Source organism: Anastrepha ludens, chromosome 3 (assembly GCF_028408465.1).
Source record: "Anastrepha ludens isolate Willacy chromosome 3, idAnaLude1.1, whole genome shotgun sequence".
NCBI classification, from domain to species: Eukaryota; Metazoa; Arthropoda; class Insecta; order Diptera; family Tephritidae; genus Anastrepha; species Anastrepha ludens.
In genome coordinates, this window is record NC_071499.1 from 89296629 (window position 1) to 89318263 (window position 21635).

A 21635-nucleotide genomic window follows, 5' to 3' on the forward strand; every position below is an offset into this window, starting at 1 on the left:
TCAATTCCTATATTTGAAAGATCAGAACCTTTTCATCTCATTTCTGAAACATAAAATTTCGCATGTTTGCTACTTTTAACAGAGCCTTGATTTAAAAGACGAAAAGTCGCTTGTGAAATTTTTGAAGCTGATAAAGGAAGGACATGCTTTATAAGAAATTAAGTGGATAACTTAAAAATTGCGGTCGAAATCTGAGTTCACTACCGGTGAAAAAATTACTATAGGGGAAGAAAACATTTAGCAGCAATTTTTAGGTTATTAGACGTTCAAATGTTTTACAAAGAAACATTTTATGTTTTCTTTTACAGAGAACGAAATTTGACTTAAAGTTATATTTTGAAATCACATAATAAAATGCTCAATTTTTATGGTTTTTTCAATTTTTCCAATTTCTTAAATTTGAAGTGGAAGCGAGAAAGAAAGAGTATTGTGCTAAATGTGTTAGGGCTGCTGCTTTAGCATCTACAGAAAGTACGGGTTGATGTCCAGGTAGCCTGATAGAGTTATACCAAGCACAGATATTATCCATCTAATGCTGGTAAGTTCTCATCCCTATATGACTTCCATAAGTCGCCTATCCAATGGATATTTATTGGAATTATTATTAAGTTTTCTTGTGATTATATAATAGTGTGCGTAACTGTGTGTATTTTTTTTTTGATTATTTATTTATTTTTTTTTGGTAAAATTGCAAAATTTAAAAAACTCCTTCAATTTTTCTTTGTGTCCGGACATATATTAGGTCATCATTCTGTGTGTCGCGGTACATTTGATCAGGTTACAGTTGCTAGAAAACTCTAAGTTGTTTACTCTGAATTTATTTATTTTGCTACGCATCTGTTGATCTTAATTTTTTGAATGAAAAGTTTTCTCATGGAAGAAATATACTCAGCGGAGCGACCGCTAGTAGAAATTTTTTTTGTTATGCTTGTTTTCATTAAAGTTTCATTCTTCAGTGAGGTTCGAACATTGGCCTTCCTAATTGTAATCATGCGCAAACCCACTCGGCTACACCAACCACCTGCTTGTTTTGTATATACTTCAAAAATTTTCCCGCTTTGTTGTTTAACGTATTTCTTTTCTATCGACTTGTGTGGCACCAACGCAACGAGCCTCTTTCTGGGGGCAGCCAAGAGGTTCCACACAGTTTTCTGGCTAATCTTTAGTTTCTGGAATCTTATCGACAGTTTTAACGATTGGCCTACCAAATCTTCAACGTCCATATTACCTGACTGGAATGGGTTGAACCAAAATGGAATAGTACTCAGGTCAAGAAAATAGTCAGGGTCTTCAACTTTAGCTGGTACTTATTTTCTCTAAAACTCATTGGGAGACAACAGCATCCTTCAAATAGTTTTAGTACAAACGTGCCTTCCATTTTGCAGTATCCCTTTTCTTCTTTTTCGTGATTGATGCGATAACCGCTTACGCGATTTTGGGCGAACCTGAAGTGTTTTCGTTTTCATTTAACGGTATTTTTACGAAGCGGGACCCGCCTTTTCACTTCAGCTCGCTCTCGAACGGGTGTTCGAAAGATACCCAGAGGATACTTGTGCTAAACCCGGAAGTTGTGAGGTGCTGGGACCATATGCAGAAGAGTTGTACTGGCCACTCCCAAAAATTTTCTGGGAAAACAACAACGTGCTAAGCGAACACAATCGTCATTATACAGCTACAGATACACCCGAATGTTTGTTAATGCCAAGTGAGGGGCGATCGCTGAAAACAGAATGTTATTAGAGGTTTAATATTTTCTGGTGAAATCGAATCGAAGATCCATCGATTGTGTTCTATAAACCTACAAAATATTTTGCGCACGGCAGACTGATATTAAAAAAAGTATTTAATTATATAGTATATACTGCGTTGCCTTACTATATTTGAGGTAGAAGAAATCCTTTTAGTTGCAGTGGAGATGCAATGCACTTACCTAGAAAGAGAAACAGAAATACAAATATTACTTGCAAGATTGAAGTACTGAAGTCACTTCAGTCTGTATCTATTCAGACAAAATTATGCAATCAATTTGAAACTAGCGTCCATGTAAGCTGAACTCTTGAAATGTTCAGTCAGAATTCATCTTATATTTGATGAGCCATATGATACGCAGAGCCCATCTTCTTTCAACAGGGGATACTCCGCTACTACTTTCCGACAAGGTGGGTGGAGCAAGAAGTATCAGTTGCCGTGCATGGCTGCAGGAGGATCTTTGCCAGGAGGTGTGACCTACCGCCCAGAACAAAATTTTAGCTTTCACCATGCTGTTGTTATCATCACTTTCGCCGCAACTTTAAGTTGAACTCCCTTGTGATGTGGATGAGGTTCAGCATTTGGGAACGAGTCTCAGTGAGCTTTTTAGCAGATGGGCCGATATTGTTAAGGTTGGGGGTGTAGTCTTCTACCACGAGCTCTCCATCAAAATTAAGTTTAGGCTGATCAATCACAATAATGTATTTTAAGCAGCAAAAATCTACGAGAGTCAAGAAGCGATTAGGACACTGCCTCGCTATTTGCCACGAGCTCTCCATCAAAATTAAGTTTAGGCTGATCAATCACAATAATGTATTTTAAGCAGCAAAAATCTACGAGAGTCAAGAAGCGATTAGGACACTGCCTCGCTATTTGTGTACTCAAGACTTTGTCAAGGGATGCACGACTAAGTTGTAAGGTCAGGAGATCCTTCTGGCCACGCGGGGATCGAAGGAGTTCAGAGCGAAATCTTAAGGTGAGCAAAGCATCCAACCGGACATTGTCTGATAAGCATTCATGCAATGAGACTTAGTATAGGGTGGGCCATGTAAAATTTGCTTTTTGAATCGGCTATAAAAAAACAAAACTAATCAATATTTTTTCAAACTGTTTTTTTTTTTTTATTTTGAAGATTGAACATTGTCATTTATGAATAAAAAATAATATCGTTCAAATGATTGCCACTACTGGCTTCACAGTAGGCCATTCGGTCAACCCAATTTTTAAGCACATTTTCGATTGTTTGGGCTCCAATTTCATGAATGGCAACTTCGATTTCGTGTTTTAAAGCATCAATCGTCTCTGGATGGTTTGTATAGCATTTGTCCTTAACGGCTACCCACAAAAAATAGTCCAACGGGCCTAAATCACAGCTCCGAGGCGCCCAATTGATATCGGAATTCAAAAACGGTAGCCAAAAGTTCGAGTGTAACTTTGGCAGTGTGACAAGTTGCACCGTCCTGTTGAAACCAAATGTCGTCCATGTCGTCCTCTTCAATTTTTGGAAACAAAAACTCGTTGAGCATGTCACGGTAACACTCCCCATTTACTGTAACCGCGGCTCCTCGTTCATTTTCGAAAAAAATGGCCCGATGATGCCGCCAGACCAAAAACCGCACCAAACGGTGACTCATTGTGTATGCATTTGCTTCTCTACAATAACATGTGGATTTTCTGAGCCCCAAATCCGACAATTTTACTTATTGACGTAGCTACCGATGTGAAAATCAGAAAAGAAGAAGAAGACTCACCACTTTGGAAATAGGTTTTCAATATTTCCCAATTTTGTTCAAGCGTATAGCGTCCCATTTCGTAAATGTCAAACCTTTAAGTAAATTATGAACACATTTGACATGTAATTTGTGTTACCATTCTCAAAAAACTAGGTGGTTGAAAAAGCAAACGCTATATGGCCCACCCATATTACTTTGAGTACCTTTTGCGGTAACTATGGAGAGCTCGGTCAAAACACCTAACAGAAGTATACGTGTCAATTATTTATTTTATTTTATGGAGACTCAGCTCATCTAAGCACCTACTCGCTAGCAGCTTAAATTCAAGATTCACGTTCAGGTCCTCTTATCCTGATTCAAAATCATTCAATCTAAGCAAAATACAAATGTTCACACCTGACAAACAACAATTTTGTAGAAAAATTCTAAACAGAAAGTATTTACGAAATACCAGATATTTGCAATGTATGTGCTTTAATTGAATTTATATACACATTCATCCATCTGCATTACTTGAATTTTTATTTTTGTTTTGAATCTGAAATTACATTGAAATTGAAAACAAACCAACATAAACAAACTTTTTCAACCGCTAAATTTCGCAAGCATTTATTAAAACCACAAAAATTCTATCAGGCATCGTTTGTAATTTCCGCACAAATTGGGCAAAACTAAAAATAATTGTTTCACCCTTTTTTGCTATTTTCATTGCTGAACTGCAGTAAAACAGCAAATACTGGTATTTAAACAAATAAGTAACGGCATTCAAAAATAAACTATGTGAGTAATGTCGGCACTTTGCATACACACATACATATATACGAGTATATATTGTTATATGCAACTAACTACTCCACTTGAAACTTTTTCTTTCACGCTTGAGCACAAATTTATGTGGCCCAACCAGCAACACCCATTCCAGCATGCTCGTGGCTTCAATGGCATACTTAGCGTATGAGTAATGCCCTCATTGGAAAGTGCATACACACGTACACATATACGTGGCAAACGGGTATTTGTACAAGAGCGTTGAGCAAATGAAATAAACTTCGCTCATATCAGACAGGCTGAAAATAATTTGTATTGACTTTGCCGTTGTACGTTGGTTATTTACAAAATTTTGCTTTATTTTGCTAAAATTTGCTTTTGCAGAGGCAGAGCGTTTGCTTCGGCTTGACTCAACTTGACTTGCCTTGGCTTGTCTGGTTATTTTGGTGTAGCCTTTTGGCGCAGCTGGTGGTTATGTTGTTGATTGAAATTACTTTGCTACAGACCTTTTGACAGCAAGCTGCCACCAAGCAATAATATGGGGCCAAAGTAATTCCACGTACAACTATGTATGTGAGTACATCTGTGTGAATGTTTACGTATGTAGGTATGTATGTAAGGTAGCTAAGACTGGAGCGATAAATCAGCTGTATGGGGTGATGTGACTGTTCATAGCTGCAGCATCAGCATTTCCAGCGGCTCGACGTTGTGGCGTCGACAGCGTTGGCGGCGGCAACAAACTTTTGCGCAATTATTGGGAAGCTTTCATTATTGTTGATTACTCAGGCTGTTTGTAGCATCGGTTTGCTTTCCTCCATTTTGTTGTTACTACTGCTTTACCATGCACTCTGACTGATTCTCTCTTTGAGCTGGGTTAACACAATTATATTCATATGTGCGTACGTATATGTGGACTGCCTGTTATTCGTTGTATTGTTCGTCCATTTCCACCCCGCAATTATACGCCTCAAATATCTTTTGTAATATTTTATTGTTTTTCTTTAATTTTCCTCAACGTTAGTTAATTAATTTAATTAAGTACTTTGCAGACACAAAATTGCCTCGATTTATTTATTGTTTATTTATTTTTGTAACTTATTGAATTTCCGTATGTGTGATCTTTTAAGCAAATATGAGATTTTATGTTTTTAAATTAGTTTTTGAAGAATTAATTTTATTTACCTTTGAAAAGATTCATTTGAATTAAGCTACTAAGCTAATTAGTTGAGTAGTGCTTTATTTTTTTTCTGTGGGAAAAATAACTTTCCATTGCGTTAAAAAGTTAAAGAAACGGCAAATGTAGCAGCTAGAAAATCCACCGTTGGAAGAGCTATTCTAAAAACGCCACATCTGAAGCTTAAAAAAATAGAAAAAAACCAGCTTTGAATAAATTTCGCAAAGAGCTCCACCTCGATTTTGCAAAGGACCACAGGGACACAGGGCTTGAAGTTCTGTTTCAAATAAAGACCCCGGTGATTGGATGAAAGTTGTATTGAGTAACGAAAAGAAATTCAATCTGGAGGGGCCGGATGCATACAATTAATATTTCCATGACTTATGTAAGAAGGAAAGGTACTTGAGTCGACATCACAGCTATGCATGTGGTGTTATAGTATAAGAAGCAATATCATACTATGGCTCGTTCTACTTGAAAAGTGTAGACTACAAAATGAAGCTTATTGAAACTATCTTTTCCCGAGATTCGTGACACATTTGCACCTATTAATTAGATCTTTCAGCAGGGCAATGCACCTGTACAGACTTCAAGTATGGCCAAAACTTGGATAGCGTCCCAAAACGTTCAAACTTTAACATGGATCTAGATCTGAACATTTTTAAAAATATATGAGGATGACTTGCTCGTAAGATTTATGAGAATAGACAAGAATTTCAAGACAAAAATGCTTTAATTTAAATCAAATGGTCTGGTCAAAAATTTCATTCGGCTCTCTGGAGAATTTCTACAAATCCATTTTTTCCATATTTTCGAAGTAATTTATAAACAAGGCGGCAGCACAAGCTATTAGGTTTAAATAATGAATGTAGAAAAAATCCTATATTACAATAATTATTGTTTTTTCTTATTCCACTGCTGCGAAAACCCATTAGATGGAATAATTGTTTGATACGTGTTTATTATCGAGCAAACTACAGTCTTCACTGTATGTTTAAGGCCACACTTCGGGAATTATGCAGGCTGCAAAGAAATGTATGTTTATGAGGGAGAATGGGGAGTTGTGAGACGGGTTTTGTTTTTGGACCCGTATTACTCAAAATCTTAATATTCTGCATATGTCAACGATGGAATCTTTAGTCAGTGAATACTGGAAGCTATTGGTATGGCCTATTTAACAAAACTACAATTTCCCTTAAAATTAAAATTGTATATAATAATATAAAATATAATACAAAATACAAAAATGTGGGGAGTTGTGAGACACCATGGTTTAAATCAATAAAAATGACTTATTTTAGTTGTTAGTTCTTTATTAAGATGAAAAATAAAAAAGAAAAGACAGTTGTTATAAAAAAGTGTATAAAAAATGCAATGCCATCAATCTGATGATTTGCAGGGAGAACATGTATAATAACCAGTTCGTAAATTGGCACACTTTAGGTGCACAGCTCGATCGCATACATTGCAATGAATGGAGTTTTTTCTGCTTAACTTTAAAAGCGGAAAAACAATAAAAACTCAAATTTAACCAAAAATTTCATGATATATGTACAAACAATGCATGAATATTGCGAGGTACTTATGAAAGATGCGTTAAAACGGCGAAAAAAACGGTGTCTCACAACTCCCCACATTTGTTGTCTTACAACTCCCCAAATCGTTTTTTTTATAAATGGCCGCGTAGTCATAAACACATCGAACGTTCATGCCCAAGTGAATGTGTAAATTCAAAGTTAATCGGACAATTAATAATTTGTATATATTAACATTTGCAATTTGCTTCAACAACTGATCGAATGTATCGCAAAACAAATGATGGAAGAAACTTACTGAGAAATTCCAAAACACAGTAACTGGAGAGACGCGTCGAATGCGTGTAAATATGACGAATACTAGCTGAAAAGTGAGATCTCATCGAGAACACTTGTTGGCACTTAAAATCGAATGTAAACAAATGAATAATGCCGAACGGTAACAATGTCTCACAACTCCCTATGTCTCACAACTCCCCATTCTCCCCTACATTACGCGTGCCACGAGTACAACCTTCGGCAATGCTCTAAATGCTATGATCTAACTGCTTGAACTGCTCCCCTTGGATCTTAAGATACAACAGGAAGCAATAAAAGCAATGTGTAGACTCCATAAATACGATATCTGGCACAAAGATGGAGCTTAGGGACACAGAGAAATCTTTAAGATTCTATCTGATCCACTGTTGGCACCTAAAGACACAGTTTCAGCTGGAAGGAAATTTGATGTCAGATTTCCATTGCGTGAGCAATCGAGCTATCCAGAATACATTCAGAGAGGCTTGAAGGATATTTTCTTTAGCGATAGGTCCAAGAATGAAATAGGGTCTGGAGACGTATGGTACTTAAACGATAGTGATAAGTATCACTATGCTATGGAGGAAATAGCAACTGTTTTCTAAACGAAAATTTTTGCTATACTGAAAGTAGCCAAATGAAGTGAGAGGAGGCGGGCGGGAAACGGATTCTACTAAAACCTGGAAGGAAACACGTTCGGTTGATGGTCGGTATTATTACAGGAAACAACCCATGGATTTAGCATATGACACTATTGCAATCATTGAGGACCCGATGTGCCTGCGTTGCTTGAAGAAGGCAGAGATCACTGAGCACTTTCTCTGTGAGAAAGAAACTACCTAAGCAAGTTAAGATGAGACAGAAATGGGCTGGCCCTTTTTTCTAGCTCGGCGCAGCTAAAAGAAGTTCTCAATTTGCAATTGGGATTGTATATAAGTATATCTTAATGAACTACCTTACTTAAACCAAAGAACCCTACTTAGGAAAAGGAGGAAAAAGCAGCAGCCATATTCTGCTTATTCACACCCTAGATTTTTACATTCTATTATATCTTAATCAAATTTCTGGTTTCTACTCTAACAGCTGCTACTTGAACTTAGTTAATAGCGAAGTATATTCTCTTGACTGAGACTCTCAAAGTGTTTTTTCTAAAAAACATAGTATTGGAAATATGTATTTCGACGATATTGATTAAAAAGTAATACCGTCACATTTACTCGGCCAGTCTCTAGTAACCAGAATGGTTTCGTGTCTGGCCGGTCAACAATTTTGAATTTAGCGTTCTTCACCGAATTCTGCATGGCTGATTACAATGATCGTATTCAGAGTGATTTCATCTATCTACTCTAAACTAAAATGAAACGAGATTGTGGATGGGCGGAGGTTTTTTGCAAACACTCTGAAAGTGTTGCCCTTTGCACTTAAGGCCAACAGACAGAATCTAAAGTATAGGTAGGAACAGGTGGGGTAAGGAATTACCCATAAGCCCTCAACAAACCGATTTATTTATGCACCCTTGCAGTTTGTCAAAGGCAAAATAATGTAGCTCGCCCATTTTCAATACACCTGGCCTAAAAATGCACCATCTAAGCCTGATTAAAGCCAGATGGTTATCGGACAGCACCAAATAAAATGTTCTAAGCTGTCCTCATTCTCCAAAAAAGATCGTCGATAAAACTTATGGCATAAATTTTTCATCCTCTCTGATAACTCCCGCTCGGTATTTTCATGAAATACATGGTTTTTTGCAAGTGTCAATACTACGCTAACGGCTCTCATGACCTTTATTAAGGAAAGCCTCGCCATTTTCGACTAAATTTGCTTCAGTCGAATTTGACCCATCAAGAGACCGCAGTTTGCCAATTCATCAGCTAGTTCGTTGAACACGACAGTGTTGCAACACCCAGTTGTGTAAGTTCAACCTCATTTCCACTTGCCTTCGGAGTTTAACATCAATTTACATTCCTTAACAATAAGGTGTTTAGAGCAGATTAGCTGCAAATAAAGACCCTGATTTTATTTTCTCGCCATTTATACAGTCTGCTACTTAAAGTACTGTGATGATCGTTGTCATCATCTCGTTAGCAGTAAAGGAATTGAAGCTGTTTTCCAAATGGCGTTGCGCTGCAATGGTATTTTTTGTTTTAGAGCTGTCGGTGTAGAAAGTTTTTACCGAGCTTCCCAAGAGAGTGTCTGTCTCTCTAGATTGCTGCCTTGTCTTTCCGATGCTTTAAATCTCTAAAACATTGTGTCTACCAATGCAACTGATTGTTGTAAGAAACCGATTTCATGTATTCTTTGCTAAATCTCGCTATCAAATCTATTCTACTTACTATATGGAAAACTATAAGCTCAAATATCTGACCTAGGCGTAATCTACGACTCTGGGTTCTTATTTCATAGTCACCTAAGTCAAACTATTTCAAAATCATAATCCATGCTTGTCTTCATACTCCGTTTTAGTACAGACTTCACTGACCCGCAAATATGAAAATTACTTTTTGCTTCACTACTTCGTTCTATGCCAGAATATTCAGTATTTATATGGAGACCTTATTATAATTTCCACATAAAAGGTCGTGAGTGGTACAGAAAACATTCGTAAAATTTACAATACTTTGACCGAGCGATGGCAGAATTACATTTGCGTTAACCGCTTAAGTCCGCTGATGAAATTTATCGAAGGTTGTTATGTCAGCAGGCGTAGCAAAGACGTGTTAGTCAAGATACCTTAATCTTAGTCCCGCTAGAGCAGGTTAGCTAAGGAGAAGGCGCTGAGAAGGCGTCATCCTTCGGATAGCTTGTGCAGAAAAGACTCAAAAAGATGCCGCGTCTCACAACATGCATACCTGCAGACAATGTCCGTTAAGCGCACCCACAAAATTTGAGAATTGACGCTTTGTTAATCTTAGAAGCTCCATCGAGCGTCTTCGATTCACAAGTGGCTCTAAATATTTCACGGTCTTACAAGTTCGAGTATTTTCCTATCGTAAGTTGACGCTAAGCCCACATTTCAAGTCACAGATCACAGGTAGTCAGGGGATCTCAATTCTCTCATTTTCCGGTCATATGACTAGCTGGCTCATCCATCCAGCTGTTTTCTATGTCCTGATGCCCCTGTGAACAGATACCCAAATGAGTATATGTATTAAAGAATTCAGATAAAATCCAAAGAGAAATCAATCATTCCCCCAAGAGTTTCGTGCCTACCACCATCGAGCCCAAGGCTGTAATAAAAAATCAATAAAAAAGAAATAAATAAATAGAGAAAAATAAAAATCAGCATACATTTTACATTTTCATCAAAAGCAACATTTACCAAACAAACACTTAGAAATAAGTAAACAAAGTGAACGCTGCCGTTTGAAGGGAAGTTGAAACTGCCGTGAAAATATTATAGGCTCCTCGTACTCGTACTCCGACCAAACATACAATTACATTTTCCAAAAGAGAGAAAGGGTTACGGAAAAAACTAAATGTAATTCACGTGTTGCCACCAATTGTTCAGGTCACAACCATTTCCGCTTTGGCCATTTCACATGCAACAGTATTTTGCATGACATTTGAGCGTGAGCCTTTGAGCATGTCCGTGTGCAATCCATGAGGCCCATAAGTAAACGTTAAGTAAATGCGAGTATCTATGTAAATATAAGTTTATTATACTAAAGTGCTTCAATTGTACATGCAAAGTGTTTGCACCGAAATTTCCTCAATCCATTATTCACTTTTCCATTCATTCACTTATTTCATATATACTTGTATGTACGTATTACTATGGGCAAAACGATTACCGACGGCCCCAGTAGCGTCGGCGGCTTTGTATGTGGCCGGCTAGTGGCCTGAATGTTTGATGGATCAGTTTGTTGACTGATTATTGAGGCGGAACAGTTGCACAGTGATTGAAACTTTGGTAGAAAGAGCAACAATTTTTTTCTCGAAAATTCTTATTCAAGATAATTGTTTTATTGACACAAAATTTTCAGTGATTGCTCAATAAAACACTCAAGAGTGGTACATTATTAAGAAAAACCAATTTTCAATCTGAGTATACCACTTCCATGGCATTCTCTTCGTGAAAACAGTTATCTACAGACTTACATCTTGAACAGAAATTATTAAGTCAAAGTGATTGCTTACAAAAACCTCAACCCTATGCTTGTAGATCGTATGTTAACGAGATAGATAATCTTTGCTATTTAAAATTTCTCCAGATCAAAATGTGCGTGTCTTTTGAATCGAATTGTCACATTGCGCCTTAAGAATATATACTCGTATATATATATATAATTGGCGCTTGAACCCTTTTTGGGTGTTTAGTCGAGGAGCTTTTTTATGGCAGAAACACACTCGGAGGTTTACCATTGCCTACCGAGGGACGACCGCCTTTAGAAAAAACGTTTTCTAATATACATTCTGGTGTTTCACTGAGGTTCGAACCTACGTTCTCTGAATGCCGAATGGTAGTCACGCACCAACTCATTCGGTCACAGCAGCCTGTCTATATACTTATAGTGATTCTCCGCTATCTGTGCCTGCAAGTAAAAACTCTATACTTTCTTCCCGAAACAAGTGATTTCCTAACTAGATACTTTTCCAAGTTTACTATTTGGTATCAAGGAAATATAATTACAGAGAAAAGAAGCCGCATATTAGGAATATATTTAGAGAAATTGCTTTTTTCTACCTGAGCTTAGGTAGGTAGGTGGGGTGGTTGTCATAAAGACACACTTAGACCTTTCGCAGGTCCATTGTGATGTCACTGGAGCTTATACTTACTCTACGTGTTCCTTTTCAAACCATCCGGTAGCTTTAATAAACGAACAGAGCTTCGTTAGTTTCAGATGGGCTATGTCCGCTACATCGGTTAGAAATACTGTATCAAGAGTGCGCAGCCTTCTCATAGCTAGGCTTTCACACTCACATTAAAGGTGTCTGACTGTTTCCTCTTCTTCTGTATTAAGACAGCTTCTACAGAAATCGAAGTACGGGAGCCCTAACCTTCTAGCGCGACTGCCTATTAAACAATGACCAGTTAATACACCTATCATTTTACCTGAGCTTAGTGAGGTTGATTTTTTTCATAATATATTATGCTAAATGTCATCATACCTCTCAAATCCCAAATGATATTTTCTCCGTTATTATCCTTTGTGTCTCAAATCGTAGGCATACACCGACTCACTATCCTCAGGCGGTGTAGGTACTTCTGGTAGCAACCCTGATCTGTCAAGAGTTATGTTAGGTGGAAGTTAAGCTCATCATAACTTCGATTTAGCCATTTTTCGATATTTGGGATTAGAGTGTAGGTTCACGTTTCCTTTGTGGAGTTTTCCCAACGCTCATGCCACTTGAGCAAGGTTACAACGTTCTCTGTTTCACGATCGTTGCTATGTTGGTTCGACCTGTTCTTTTAGCACGTACACTCTGGCTCGCTCTTCTGCCAATATATCGATGGGCGGTCACTATTGCAGCTTCGTCCGAGGTAGTTTTGTATGCGCAGAGTCCGTACAATGCCTCGTGTGGTATTCTATATGCCTTTACCTTCACACACTTTGCTCAAAGCACAACTGCATCTTTTTCTTCTTAATTGGCGCGATAACCGCTTACGCGATTTTGACCGAGTTTAACAAAGCGCGTGAGTCGTTTCTTTCTCTTGCTAGCCGGCGCCAATTGGACACACCAAGTGAAGCCAAGTCCTTCTCCACCTGATCTTTCCAACGGAGAGAAGGCCTTCCTCTTCCTCTACTACCACCAGCTGGTACCGCATCGAATACTTTCAGAGCCGGAGCGTTTGTATCCATTCGGACGACATGACCCAGCCAACGAAGCCGCTGGATCTTTATTCGCTGCGCTATGGCTATGTCGTCGTAAAGCGCATACAGCTCATCGTTCCATCGTCTGCGAAATTCGCCGCTGCCAATGTGCAAAGGTCCAAAAATCTTGCGCAGAATCTTCCTCTCAAACACTCCAAGCGTCGCTTCATCGAATGTTTTCATCGTCCACGCTTCTGCGCCATACGTTAGGTCGGGCATGATGAGAGTCTTGTAGAGTGTTAGTTTTGTTCGTCGAGAGAGGACTTTACTACTTAGTCCAAAGTAGCACTTGTTGGCAAGGGAGATTCACAACTGCATCACCCTAGCAATTAATTCTTGGATGGCTGTTCTAGGATGGCTGTTCTAGGATGGCTGTTTCAGACTTAGCTAACACGCCTGAGATCCATGAGTTCCATGTTCATTACTCTCTTCCTCCTCTATCAGCGGCAAAGTTTTAAGTTTGTCATAAAAATCCATTTGTGACTTTCGTGAAGATGAATCTTTTCAACGAAAAATAATCTTATCAACACTAAGAAAAGGTCAAACCAAGGAGCACCAGGAGATTTGGTGGCTCCTAAAACACTCAGGCTAAAGAGCCCATTGTATTTAATCATTTATTTTATCAACACTAACTTTATTGGTATTTTCTTCTCACTAAATTCATTTGTCTCAAATACACTGTGCAATAGTTTAAAAGGGTCACGTACACCTTCCTGCCACAGCACCTAATATGCGGTCATGATCATGATACGAGTAAGTGCACATTTGCATACAAAAAAGTCTACCAAAACAATAACAACGGCAATGACAAAATCAACAGCAATGACACACAATTATTGGAGCGAATATTACTTTTATCAAAATACAATGGAAATATCTACCGTGCAATAATGATGTTGACAACACCACGGCCTGATGTGGTTGATGGATATAGTTGCATGGCAAAAGGGCAAAATAAACGAACGAACGGTCGATCAACCAGCGTTCAGCTGTGCCACTAACAAATACCAACGCACACACAAAGGAAACATACAAAAGCAGCAATGCTAGCGACGGTTTGTTTGCGAAGAGGCGACATGGGCGGAACCGCAGTGAGTGCTGGTAAAAACAACAAATGGATATGAAGGCGCAAGGTGGCATACAAGTGCACTAGCAACTGAGCTGAACCGTGCTCCGCAAACGCCCACAAACACGGGACTTAATGCGCCTTTTGCACATATGTATCTATGTACCACACCGAGCGAAAGTACGGCCAAAAATACTTACGTACATATGTTGATGTATGTATAAATATGTAGAATACAAGTATATAAATAAATGTCTTTTCGAGTATATTGATATAAATGCGTTCGCAGAGTACACTTCTATTTGCTGTAATTTATATTATGCAAAATGAAAAATGGAAGGTTAGTGCGTGTTTATGTATGGATATGTGTGTTTGTGTGTATGTGTGTAAACGTAAACAGAATCAACACTACGGCAAAGCAAACAAGCAACAGAAGAGCGAACACGCGCTGGGCCTGACAAATTTATACACACTCGTATACATATTTATACATACACACATACACATGTGTGTACATACGTGTATTCATGTCACTACTCCTCATGCCCGTCGCTGTTCGAGGCACTGATGCGGGCAAAACAGCTACGGCTGATTGCCACAGCAACTTATCTTATTACCGCTTATGCATGTATTTGTGCGCATTATGTATTATTGTTGTTTTTGTAGTTCGCCTGCTTGCGCAATGGTAATTTACAATAAACGGGAGTGCATGTAAATGCCACAATAACAACAACGGTCAACAAGAGCAATCCACACGACCACTGGCAATGCCAATGCAAATAGGCAGACAGCGGCAGCAACAGCAACAACAGCAGCACCAGCTGCAACAGAGACGGCAGCAGCAATATCGCAAATTTAATTTCAAGCTTGCTTAAGACCATCTCTTTCTGTGCATGTTGTCGTCAGAGCTCGGCTACGGACAGCTGCCAAGCAACATCCTGACAGGCGGCATTGCACGATAAAAGCGATATTGAAAATAATTAGGTTTGCTTTATGCCGAAGACAGTGTGCGCTCCTTGAGGGTCACCTTACTGAGGCAACAAATGTGCCAGTAGCAAGAACTTCGTCTTGTATAGTTTCGTTGCTGCATGACCATTACGGTCTTAAAGGGCATTTAGTAGAGCTTTTAAAATTGGGTTGGAATTTACAGTGCTGCTAATTGCATGCGGGTGGTGAACGGTACGAAAAGAGGAGCTTACTGCTTTTTCATATACATATTTTATATTTACTTAAAAAAATGAAATTAGATTTCTTATACTATTGAATTTGTGAGAATCGTTAGGTCAATATCTATATGCGTACACATGTAGTATAATGTTTTATGTTTTATTAAGCGCACACGAACTTCAAATTATAAAACAAAATAGAAATATAGCAAAAATGTGACGCAAATGATGGTTATTTGGCTTCTATTCTTGCACGATCAGTATTTCATGCTCATGTAAGCCAAGATCCTTACATAAAATTCTCCTCAACCAGTCGGAGGACTAAGACAAGAAGTAGAGAATGACGACACATCAACATTTCGGCGTCTTCTTCAACACGTTGCTCTATGAACTTCGTGAACTGATTTATTATTGTTATTTTTTTTTTTATTCAAACTCAATTTCCACAATTTAGAAGCATTCTTCTGGCTTTAAACGATTCGTAATGACTTGCCAAGCCTTACTGAACAGAAATACCAGCACAGTTTGCCAATCTCAGCTATCAAGCGTAGCTATCGATATTGATTTTTACGAACTTTCACATGCGGATGTTGAAAATTTCAAGAAAAACCGAAGCAATCTTACTCTCGCCGTACAAGTTTGGATCAAACGTTTAACTAAAAAACATTATCAGAAAATTTAATTTTTATGCAAAATAAAATAAGATTATATTTGGGGCAGCTAAGTAGTAGCTGAATACGTTTCTGCGTAACTAGGATTCATAGGTTCGCATTCAAGGCCCATTGTGGGAATGTAACACTAAATTAGACATAAAAAGTTTGCTGGTAACACTCGGCACATGGCAGACAAGGCTCTCCTTTTTTATGATAGCGCCAAAAGGCGCACTAGAAAATGAAGAAGAAACTAAAGCAAATATCTTATAAAGACTCTTTGATTTAACGGACTAATGAACTCTTAATTTCCCGCTCATAGAACTTTAACTGGGATATTCTTTAGTCCTTTTGAAAGTTGCCTGTTTATCCTAAGCAATGCAATTTTTGTATGCCTCTAATTCTAACAACACTAGCAACTTGGCCAAATCTTGGCATCAGAATTTTAAGGACAGATTTTATATACATATATGTACACCCTTCTTGGGTGATCGGCCGAGCTCCTCATCCTATTTGTAGCGTCTGTGGAATGGAGGGACCTACAGTTTCAAGCCTTTCAAGCTTTAATGATATCTATCACACTTAAGTATTATTGCATCTTAATCTGCGTTGCACAGTGTGCTTTTTTGACTCTCTGAGTGCTGGATCGTTTATTACTTTTGAACAGATGCGTGCTTTTTTCTTTTGCATCCGATTTTTTGAGGATATTTTCTAAACATCCTGGATTCTAAAATACTCAAACATATCTTACACAGGGTGTTTTCAAAGGGTGGGTTGGAAATTCGAAAGTTATGAAAACCGCTTTAATTAAGTCCTCTTAAAATAACGTGTTTGTACAGCTTCATTTAATCAGATAAGCATCAGCCGGCAACAGCCCTTATTGATAGAGGCAGTTGTCAGAGCTGCTACACCTTCTCGGCATGACTGGTTCGTTGCCAGATCTGTCGCCCGGACCAGATGGCATATATCCTGCCATGCTGAAGGAGGGTGCAGAGTACGTGACAGCAGCCCTGAAGAAAATCTTCTCGGCATGCCTGGCACTGGCTTACATACTACGCTCTTGGAGGATGGTGAGGGTCGCTTTCATCCCAAAGGTTGGAAAAGACGACTACACCAGCCCCAAAAGCCTTAGACCCATCAGCATGCCCTCTTTCATGCTGAAAAGTCTCGAACGACTGGTGGAACTGCGCATACGTCAGAAGTCGCTGAAGGCTCACCCTCTGTCTCTATTTCAGCATGCCTATCAGAGTGGAAAATCCTGCGCGTCGGCACTGCAAAACCTTGTTGCTAGGGTAGAGTTGGCCATCGACAGGAGGGTCTACGCTATGGGTATCTGTTTAGACATAGAGGGGGCGTTTGATAATGCCACTTTTGATAGTATGTGTAACTCTGCTAGTAGGCACGGCGTAGACCGGGTGCTAGTAAATTGGACTCGTTCGATGCTGGCCCAAAGAATCGTTTCGGTGCGAGCAGAGGAAGATCTGCTGGTGTTATCTGGGGTCAATAGAGGCTGCCCCCAAGGCGGTGTGCTGTCTCCATTACTCTGGTGCATGGTAATCGATCCTCTACTCTCCACCTTAAACGATTCGGGAGTCTACGCATAAGCATATGTGGACGATGTTGCTTGTTTGGTAACAGGCTCTTCGCTTATGAACATCTGCAGGAAAGTGCAGAAAACTTTGGATCGGATTGACACTTGGTGCTGCGCGAACGGGCTGTCGGCAAATCCCGCCAAGACTGGTATTGTCCTCTTTACCAGAAGGAGGCAGCTTGATGGACTCGTTCTGCCTAAGCTAAAAGGAGTCACAATCCAGCTATCCAAGGAAATTAAATATCTTGGAGTAATCCTTGATAGTAAACTCCTATGGAAATCACACGTTGAGACAAAGGCATTCAAAGCGCTGACAGCTTTTTGGCAGTGCAAAGGTGTCTTTGGGAAAACGTGGGGTCTCTCTCCTAGCAAGGTCCTATGGATCTACACGGCTATGATAAGACCCATTATCACCTATGCATCAGTGGTCTGGGTGAGTAGACTCTCCCTAGTGGGAGTCAGGAGGACCTTATCGAGACTACAACGCACTGTGGCCATCTGTTGCACCGGAGCTTTTCCGACTACTTCAAGCCCGGCACTAGATGCTCTGATTGGTTTACCACCACTTGATGCTTTCATCCAAGGAGAGGCCTTGAAGGCCATCTGCAGACTGAAACACAGTGGGAACTGGTACGGCCCTTGTCTGGCATTGGAACACAGAGAAGGCATGGACATCGATCCAACGATTCTCTCCATGCCCCTTGACTGCATGTCATCAAGAGTCGTACTTGAAAAGAGATACAGTGTAGTGCTACCAGAGGCTCAATTGTGGGGAAACTCAGAAAATGAGCCCGGCAAACACTGCTTTCGCATTTTTACGGATGGCTCCAGGACCGAGCATGGCTCCGGCTCTGGGGTCTACGTGGAATCCAGCGGGACAAAACTGCACTTTGCTCTTGGAATGGATGCATCTGTGTTTCAAGCGGAGGTGTCTGCAGTTCAAGAAGCGATGAACTTTGTTGTGGAAAAACGATGGAGAGGCAGATCTATATGTGTCTGCAGCGACAGCCAAGCTGCGCTTATGGCCTTAGACAGCCCTCCAACCACATCAGGGGTACTCGAATCCTGTAAATCCAGGCTGAACTATGTCGGTAGACATAATAGCCTGATGCTAACATGGGTCCCGGAACACGTGGGTATCGCGGGTAACGAGACCTCTGACTCCTAAGATGGGCTCTGAGGCCAACCTCTTTGGCCCAGAGCCCGCTTTGCCACTCCCCTCTGCGGCCATCACGCCCACAGTTAGCAAATGGGTAACTACTACCCACAAGCGAGCTTGGCAGGCTGAGAGAGGCTGCAGATGGACAAAACTGATGTTACCTGTCATGTCCGATCGACTGTCGCAAACCCTTCTGTCATTAAGCAGAGTGGAGTGCAGACGGCTGGTTGGACTGATGACGGGCCACTTTCTGTGTGCAAAGCACATGGAAAGGTTGGGCATCTCAGACAGTGTACTCTGCCCAGCTTGTGAAGCGGAGGATGAGTCGGCGGACCACTTCCTGTACGTCTGCCCCGCCTTCGCTCGAATCAGGTTTGAGGTCTTTGGCACTCATGTGTTAAGAAGCGAACATCTTGGCTCCTTGGCACCACAAGATCTACTCAGATTTCTTCGGAGATCGGGTAGATTTAAAGAAAATTAAAAGGGAATCCAAGTGTAGTACAATAGACTCAATTAATGTCTGAGTGCTGCACTTGCTAGTTGTCCCGACCAAAACAAAAAAAAAGAAAACAGCTTCATTTAATTTTTTTTTTTCATATTATATTTCTATGTTTTTTTGTTGAAATTTCGTTTGATGTTTTTGTGTGTATTGTAAAAATAAAGCATTTATATATATTTTGTAAAATAACAGTTTATGTAACTTACAGATTTGAAATAATAGAGGATGGCGCAAAATGAATCACCCTATAAGAATATTATTAGTTTTGCTGAAGTATACTGCAGACAGTTGCAGTTTGTAAACAAGCAAGCAATGGAGTGCGAAAAGGTCAAAATAAATATTTCCATCCCTGAAAATAATTTGTTTATGTTTAGATTAATTTTGCGCCACCTTGTACGTAAACTAATTCCGCAAGCCAATATTTGAATGTTCTTTGCAATAAGAGTATTAGAAGAAGCCATCAGCATGGTTAAAAAACCCAAGGGCAATTTTACTAGAATTGCTTCGAGGTAAGAAGTTGAGCGATTTTGTTTCTTTATTTTTATTATTGGTTATTAGTTTATAAAAGTGTAGATTTAGAGGTTTACGGTTAGTTAATGGGATTAGGAACTTAGTTGAAGAGTCGTTGTGGTACCGGGTTTGGGGCTTAAAATCGTTTGATATTGTCAAGTTTCGAAGTTTTAGTGGAATTCTAATTTTTTTATTTATTCTTTCTATTTTTCTTTTTATTCTTCCTTTGCGTTGTTATGTTATCATTCCGAACAGATGCCCATTCCCTTTTTATGTATATGTCTTAGTTGTATAGACTTAATTGTGAGTGCAATCACCTCGCTCAATTGCATTTTTTTTTTACATATATCCAAATACACAATATATCATTGTTTCATGAAATCTCACAGCTTCGCCATCGTTGATATCTCTATTGGAATCACATCATTTATAGTCCATTCACATCATCCATATAATTATGATTCTTGGCATGATGTGCAGAATTGATTGCAGCTGTCAAAGTAACATCCATTTTTATTGCTATGTCCTAGCATATTTGTATGTGCTTGTAAATGTGTACACATGGATTTGTAGGTCTGTGTTAAAACTGAGTATGTGGTTGGCTTGCAATTATATTTTTTTGCACTTTGTCTTTCACTCCCTTCATGTGAAAGAATGAGAGACTTTTGAAACGCATACTTTTTATGTAACGCCACCGTAGAGCAAATTAAATTCCAAAGAAAATTGCAGCAATAATTTGTATTGTTAAGTGTTCCTTTCTCATCCTGCTTTATATGCAGTAACCGGATTTTTTACATTTTCAGTCTGTGCATGTAGGAAATTGCTCATACGTCACGTTGTCCAGTACCATATAACGCTATTTTCATGACACATGCAATAAACAAGGGCAACAGCAGTTGAAAAGTGAAACGCAAGGTGTGAGAAATTGTCAATAAAAGAGTGATTAAAAGACAATGACTGTAAATGAAGTTAAAGTATAAAAGTTCAGAAGACGCTTCAGCAAACTACTTTTCTTTATAGCGCAGGCTAAAAACCGTAATACAGTAGAAGCTTTAGTCCGGTGAGTTTTGCAGCATAGTACAAATTTAAGAGTGTGGGTTTTAATCGAATTTATCGAATATTATTATGAGTCATTCTACATACCTATTATTCATAACCATTGTTTGTAGCAAGAGTTAAAAAAATTCCTATTGATTTGTCCGAAGTTGCTTTTTACATTTAAAGTTGATCCGCTTTTTGTACGGCTATTTTTATTTTTCACATTGTTAAATAAATAAACTATTTTCAATAAATCTGGAAAGACATCAAAACCTTATTGTCAAGAGGTGATACCAAATCGGAAATTCTAATAGGAGTGCCCGCAACTATGGTCTCGAACTTTTTTCGGATTATTTACTATGAAATTATTAAGAATAAATTATTCTGATAACATTAATAATCCCACGTGCAGCAGGCCAAAGCTCACAAGGAGATGATGATAACATTAATAGAGCTATGCGCTGTTGTGCTATGAAAATTCCAAAGAAGTCATTTCGTTTACAACTTCACTTTTTTTCATTTCATTTCGTTTATTGCCCAAAATCATTTTAACATAGTAGTTTACAAAGTTATGATAAAATTAGATTATTTAGCATTATCCTAACATACATTTGTATTTATCTAGGAGTTTAAAACTTATTTTTCTTTTGATTATACAATAGGTTATCATTATTATTTGGTATGTCTTTGGTATAATTTTAAAACTTATTTATATTCTCCCAAAAAGGGCTTAAAAAGGAGATAACGTATATTAAACTTCTATAATTTATTTGGCTTTAAATTGATCAATGTTATAAACTAAATTTTCATCGCTGAAGTTGTAAGTATTGTATCGCCTATGATAATATAGTGCTTTACTATTTTTATGTAACATACATATTATTATT

The 21635-nt window shown here is 38.7% G+C and overlaps 1 long non-coding RNA gene across 1 annotated transcript in view; it reads right to left on the reverse strand.

Moving 5' to 3' along the window:
• Positions 1–1849: 1849 nt before the first annotated feature.
• Positions 1850–21635, reverse strand: part of LOC128858413 (uncharacterized) — a 51447-nt gene continuing 31661 nt past the window's right edge. The window contains exon 3 of the long non-coding RNA XR_008454006.1: positions 1850–1930. This is a non-coding gene — a long non-coding RNA (uncharacterized LOC128858413). The remainder of the gene's footprint in view (positions 1931–21635) is intronic.